The sequence below is a fragment of the Lissotriton helveticus genome, chromosome 1_1 (assembly GCF_964261635.1).
Source record: "Lissotriton helveticus chromosome 1_1, aLisHel1.1, whole genome shotgun sequence".
Taxonomy (NCBI): domain Eukaryota; kingdom Metazoa; phylum Chordata; class Amphibia; order Caudata; family Salamandridae; genus Lissotriton; species Lissotriton helveticus.
Window position 1 is genome coordinate 155,011,051 of NC_136057.1, and position 7,173 is coordinate 155,018,223.

Here is a 7,173-nt window from a genome sequence, read left to right on the forward strand (position 1 = left end):
CAGTGGTGTGGAGAGCCTGGGACTCACGTCTGAGCATACCCAGTCCACTCGGGGTGAAAATTGCAAAAAACACAGTTGATGGACAGAATGTAGAACAATGTCATACATTCACCCCAGTACAAGGATCTGGGCCTAAATCCATCGTTTTTTTGCACTCCACACCACCCTGGGTTAGACACTGGCTATATGCAAATCAGCTCTGACCCTGTGCCTCATGGGAACAGTCCAGTCCGAACTACCAAGCCATGTCTTTCCCAGACCGGAATCAAGCATCCAAGGACCGGTTTCTGGCTATCAGCCTTCATTCAGCCTGGATAGCTTGACACCAGTGGTGTGGAGAGCCTGGGACTCACGTCTGAGCATACCCAGCCCACTCGGGGTGAAAATTGCAAAAAACACAGTTGATGGACAGAATGTAGAACAATGTCATACATTCACCCCAGTACAAGGATCTGGGCCTAAATCCATCGTTTTTTTGCACTCCACACCACCCTGGGTTAGACACTGGCTATATGCAAATCAGCTCTGACCCTGTGCCTCATGGAAACAGTCCAGTCCGAACTACCAAGCCATGTCTTTCCCAGACCAGAATCAAGCATCCAAGGACCGGTTTCTGGCTATCAGCCTTCATTCAGCCTGGATAGCTTGACTCCAGTGGTGTGGAGAGCCTGGGACTCACGTCTGAGCATACCCAGCCCACTCGGGGTGAAAATTGCAAAAAACACAGTTGATGGACAGAATGTAGAACAATGTCATACATTCACCCCAGTACAAGGATCTGGGCCTAAATCCATCGTTTTTTTGCACTCCACACCACCCTGGGTTAGACACTGGCTATATGCAAATCAGCTCTGACCCTGTGCCTCATGGGAACAGTCCAGTCCGAACTACCAAGCCATGTCTTTCCCAGACCGGAATCAAGCATCCAAGGACCGGTTTCTGGCTATCAGCCTTCATTCAGCCTGGATAGCTTGACTCCAGTGGTGTGGAGAGCCTTAAGTGTGGCAGGGTATGCTCAGACGTGAGTCCCTTGTTCACTTGGCCACTGGATTCAAGATAGCCTGGCTGATGAGGATTATGAATCCGAAACCGGTCCCAGGATGCTTGTTTCCGGTCCAGGGAAGACATGGCTTGGCAGTTCGGGCTGGACTGTTCCCACAAGGCACAGGGTCAGACTGATTTGCATATAGCCATGTCTGAACTGGGGTGGCTGAGTGAACTAAAGAATGGTGATGGATTAAACCCAGATCAGTTGACTGGGGGTGAGTGTTTGATTTGTTCAGGCACTCCGTCCATCATCCCCTTTTGTATCGGTCTATATACACAGGCATCTCTGTCCATCAATGGTGGTCTTTATCCAGCAGGCATCACTGTCCATCAGTGGTGGCTCATTGGTAATACATGGTAAAGTGGGAATGGACTTTACAGTGGAACACAGACCTGCGACTGCCCAAGCCAATGCAGACTGCCTTTCCAGGTTCCTCCATGTAGAAGATTAAGCCTCTTCAGGGAAAGGTTAGTTTCATCCTCTTTCTTTGGGGGGGGGGGGGGGGTCATGTGAGAATGTTCCTCTTTTTACATGATTAGCCCCCACTTTTTGCCTGGTATTTGATCTGGTTTTGATTATAGTGCATAGGGTCCCTGCCAATCAGGCCCCATGTGTCAGTTCTTATTCCCTAAAACCTATCCACAATTAGTACTTCTTTGCCCTGTAAGTCCCTAGTAAGTGATACCCTGAGTACCTAGGGCTGGTGGGAGGCTGAAGAGGATCCTCTGGGAACCCCCATACTAGGAGCATGTATTGCCCTTCCTGCTTGCATGCCCTGGTGAGGTGAAAAACGACAAAGCCGTAATGGCACCCTGCCTGTGGCATGCCAACCAGCACTGCCTGTAGATATAAATATGTCACCCCTCTAGCAGGCCTCACAGCCCACACGCAGGGTGCACTACACCACAGATCACGGCATATCTGCACGAATAGATATGCCCCTACAATACTTAAGTCAATTTTTAAATATTATACGTGTCAGGGAAACCATGAGGAGTACATAGGCGGAAACTTGACAACTCGAGTTCCCCAGCACCATGATAGCTTCACTGAAGCCAGGAGTGTTTGATACCAAACAGCTCCATGCAATAAATCCACACTGAAACCAGTATGATATTTATTAAAACATGTATCCAGAGGTGCCCCCTATAAACCTACTGACCCTGGTGTGGGCACTGACTGGCTTTAGGCAGCCTGCCTCACACAGGTGCGTTTCTGGACCCTTGAGTTGAGAGTCTCTGCTCTCTTCTGAGAACAGAAACAATGCACTGGGTAGAGGGGTTACACCTTCCCCCCCCCCCAGGATGGGCCAGTGTTCGAAGGGGATGCTTCAAAGGCCTGCCGCCTTTGTAATGCGACCCCAGCCTCTGCCGCTAGTAGGAAAAGGCAACTCTAGGTTTACACCTCCAGTTTGAGTGGGAAAACCAGCGGGAAAACTCAGAAAGAGTAGGAGGTCTACCCACCGTAGGTGGAGGAGATGAAGTTAAGCACACTGCTCAGCCCCCTCCATCTTGAAGATGAGGGGACTCCTCCAATCAGGGCTGGCATAATAGTGGATGTAGTCACCCCAGGTAAGGTGCTCATTGGTACTACCTACTACTCCCCTAAAACTCCTCTTAAATTTAGTACTTAGGTGGATCCCCTTGACCTAGTAATCAGATTCCTGCATCCTACGAAGAAGAAGGACGAAGAAGACGCCATGCAGAAAAGCCTGAAGATGACTACTGACTTGGCCCTAGTCCTACTGGCCTGTCTCAAGCTTTAAAGACGCTGCAGAGAAGACATCACCTGTTCTGTGGCCAGCGACTTCCAAAACCCTAGGGAAGATTGCCTGCTCTTCAACAAAGACTAGGGGCATATTACCAAGCAATAGCGATATTCATCGCTATTGCTTGGTTAGAGACAAAATTTTACCGCTGAGCTGCGGCGATTTTTACCGCAGATAAACCTTGGTATTACCAAGGTTTATCGCAAATGCGATAAAAAACGGCCGCAATGCATGAATATCGCTGAAAAGTCAGCGATATTCATGCATTATCGAGCTAATGCTCTTAGCCATGTTATCCACCTCCCATTGGATAACATGGCTAAGAACTGCTCAGGGCAGGTGTTAGCTTTTGGAGATATTCGCGCTTAGCGCAAATATCTCCAAAAGTTGGTAATAGGAGATAGCGATGTTAGTGACTGTTTTCAGTCGCTAACATCTTGGCACGCCCACTTTGCATGTCATTAGTGATAAATATTACTGACATGCAAAGTGGGGCCCAAGATGGTCGCTATCTCCTACTAGCTGTCACTAACTGGTGTTAGCGACAGCTAGGTAATAGGGAGATCATTTTATCTCCGCTTTCTTGGCTTTTAAAGCCAAAAAAGCGGAGATAAACCCCCTTGATAATATGCCCCCAGAAGTACCGAGGACAGTCGCCCTGTCCAGAAGAATCCAACTACAGGGACTCCAGATCCAGCTGGATCCGCATCCTCTGCTCACTCTGCACTCGACACCCACTGCCCTAGTCTGAGTGGCTCACTTGCCCAGTGAAGTCTCCCCATTGATCCTGACCCTGAGTCCAGCTCTGGTTGACCCCTCAACGACGCCTGAATACAGTGGTTTCCCCGACCACATCTGGTCTGGAAAGAAAACTCCAAAGTCTAAATGCACCCCAAGCCCCTGCGCTATGGTGAGCTGGGCCGACAGTGTCTCTACAACCCCCTACATCTCTACTTACCTTTGCTGTCGTAGGTCTCCCTCCTGCAACCTTCGGTGCAACGTCTGCAGCCCGTTAGTCAAAAGCAGAATCCTCTTTGAAAAGCATTGGGCCCGATGCTGAATTTGCACCCCGCACCCTGCCGCCCCTGTGCCGCTGGTGGTGTATGATTGGTGCTGCTTTGTGGTCCCCATGTGCTTGACATAACCCCCAAAGCTCGTCTCCTATAACCAATTAATTTATCTATTTAGTAATTATCGTCCAATTTCTCTCCTTCCTAAACCGGCTAAAATCCTGGAAAAGGCTGTTCAGAAACAATTGGCTGATTATTTAGAAGCCAACCAATTGTTACGTGACTCGCAGTCTGGATTTAGAACTGGTTTCAGTACCGAGACCGCTCTTCTAGAGGTGTCGGAGACGATCCGTGAGTGTGTGGATAGGGGCGAGGAGGTCATGTTGGTCCTCCTCGACCTATCCGCCGCTTTTGATACGGTGTCTCACGAGATACTGTTGGATCGTCTGGGTCAGACTGGAATGGGAGGCACGGTTTTGACCTGGATTGGTTCCTTTCTTAAAGGACGGACTCAGAAGGTCTTTCTTAGACCTTTTAAATCAGAGGGTAAACCTCTACTTTGCGGCGTGCCTCAGGGCTCCGCTTTGAGCCCTTTGTTTTTCAATGTTTATCTTGCTCCTCTGGCGAAGGTGGTGGAATCCTGGGGGGTCAGAGTGATCTCTTATGCTGATGATACTCAGCTTGTGTTTTCATTTAGAGATCACTCTGACACTAATTTTACCAATTTTCGCCATTGTCTTAGCAATATCTGCTCCTGGATGACCTCTAATCATCTTAGACTTAAAACTGATAAGACGGAGGTCTTATTTTTTAATCAGAAAACCTCGCTGCCTGCCATTCTGTGGTGGCCGACTGTGCTCAATCCTCCTCCCACTCCAGTCCAAACAGTTCGAAATCTGGGCTTTCAATTTGATAATGCTCTATCCTGCAAATCACAAATTAATAAGGTCACGGCAGCTTGCTTTGGCAAACTGCGCATGTTTAGAAAGATTTTTCCGTACCTCCCGCTGGATGCCCGCAGAACCATCATTCATGCCCTGATCACCTCACACCTTGACTACGCCAACAGTCTTTATGCTGGTGCCCCCTTGTACCAAATTGAACGCATGCAGATTGTACAAAATGCGGCGGCGAGATTGATTGGCAATATTCCTTACCGCCACTCGGTCGCATCCTATCGCAGGAAGCTACACTGGCTTCCCATTGCCCGTCGCATTCAGTTCAAGGTTCTGACTCTTGCTTTTCGGGCCTGAATGGGTCGGGCCCGGGATACTTGAGAAAGAGACTTAAACTGTCCCAGTCGGTTAGATCTCTGAGGTCGAACAACTTGCGCCTCCTGGTTGTCCCTCGCTTTCGCCGTTCCAGAATTGGTGGCAGAGCGTTTGGCGTAATGACCGCTAAGCTCTGGAACAGCCTCCCATTGGACCTTAGTTTTATCTCCTCTGAATCACTGTTCCGGAGCAAATTGAAAACCTGGTTGTTCACTATCCCTTAATTGTAATTTTTCCTTTCTAAGTCTGCAGTCTACAGCGCCGGGACACCCCCATTGGGGGTAGCCGTATGCTTTACAAGCTTCAAAAATAAATAAATAAAATAAATATCTACAAGCAGAGTGGCTTTGAACACCCCCGTCTCCATTGAAACGCATTGGGTGAACTGTGGTGGTGTAGTTTTGGTACTCACCTGACCCTTGCCTCTTGGTGACCTTTGGTCCCCAAAACTTGAACTGGAAGTATAATACCTACCCGTATAATCGCATTATTGTTTTCCTTCATAGGATAATATTGAACTGCTCAGAAATTGTTCTAAGCCAGCTTCCTACACAAACTATGATATTACATTAGCTATAATCCAATAAAGACTCTTGTTAAAGTTGAAATCGCAGAAACCTTTCTAAACTGATCGACGAGCTGAGCATCAGCCATCTTCAACCTAAGGTCCTCGAAGGAGAATCATTCCCCTTATCTTTCGCAGCCTGAGGCTGTAGAGCAGAAATGTTGTCCAGGTCTGTCGCCAACTCAGCCAAGATTTCATGATTCCTGATCACCACTATAAGTCTGCTGCAATTTTCAGTTGCATATACAAAAGTATTTATTTCTTTTTTTTAAAGATTTGTGAGTTACAGAAAAAATGGAATTGGGGACACCCTAAAATATGAGGTGCAGTCGAGCTCACCTGGGTGAGAGTGCGCATTCACTTACACCCTGTTTTAGAAGCTCATATGACCTTGAGGTTTCATTAAACACTAACAAGTGGTGATGAGCTCCTTTGAGTGGCTAAAACCCCTCTTTAGAAGTACCGACAGAGTACACAGTTGCAGCTCAATACGCAGTAATGGAAAAAAAAACTCACTTCAGTGCCAGGAGTGCTTAATGCATTAGCTCGAAAAGGCACACCCAGGTAACAAAGTTTGCATGAGCAACAGAACAAAGCAGACACAGCTTGTATTTGTAAAAACATTAACAAAGCTCATTCTACTCTACTTTTACACACCTTTTTAAAACACCAAATCCAGAAAGATTCTCTGGGCCTTACCTGGGTCTTAACTCCTTCGCCGTGGGGCTAATTCCCCCGCGGTGCGGGGGGAGGGGCGCCGGGCGCAGCGCCGCGCTGCTCATGACGAGCCCGGTACGTCACGCAGCATGGTGGAGCTGTGCTCATGACGAGCTGAGCTTGTCATGACCATGCCCGTTTGAATAGAACGCTCAGCACAGCAGGGGAATTATCTCCGCGTGGGAGCGCCGCGGCGGTCATGACGAGCTGAGCTCGTCATGAGCACCAAAGGTGTTAATGACCCATCACCTGTGGTCTCTCCTAAAGTGCTGCTCTCCGAGCCCCTTTATCCTGCCCTGTAGTCTCTGAGCTCTCATCAGGGGTGTCACTCACAGGCATCTCCCCTGGAGCCTGGCAATCCTTCCCTGGCAGCTCCTATCTTTGCAGAACTGTCAGAACGGCTTTGGGGATCTGAGTCAAGCAGGAGTTTCTGGGCCACAAGGGAGGCCATTTACCACTGATGTACTGGACTTAAACTTTTACTGAAACCTGAGCACTAACTACACCCTTCTGGGTAGCAAGCAAACAGCCCCAGGCTTCTCAGGTGCATAATGTGTGGGTATAGAGTCAGAACTCAACAATTACACAACAGAATTAAATAATGACTGTCCATTCCAGTCATTTAGCTTTATGATAAGAGAAACGTACATTATTACTAGGGCTCCTGGTTTTATAGAACTTATTTTTCAACAATTCGGTCTGTATTTAGCTATATTTATTTTGCGGCCATCTTGTTGGTATGTATCCATATTTATTTAGTATTTTGTGAATAAATGAAGTCAGAACTTGAATAT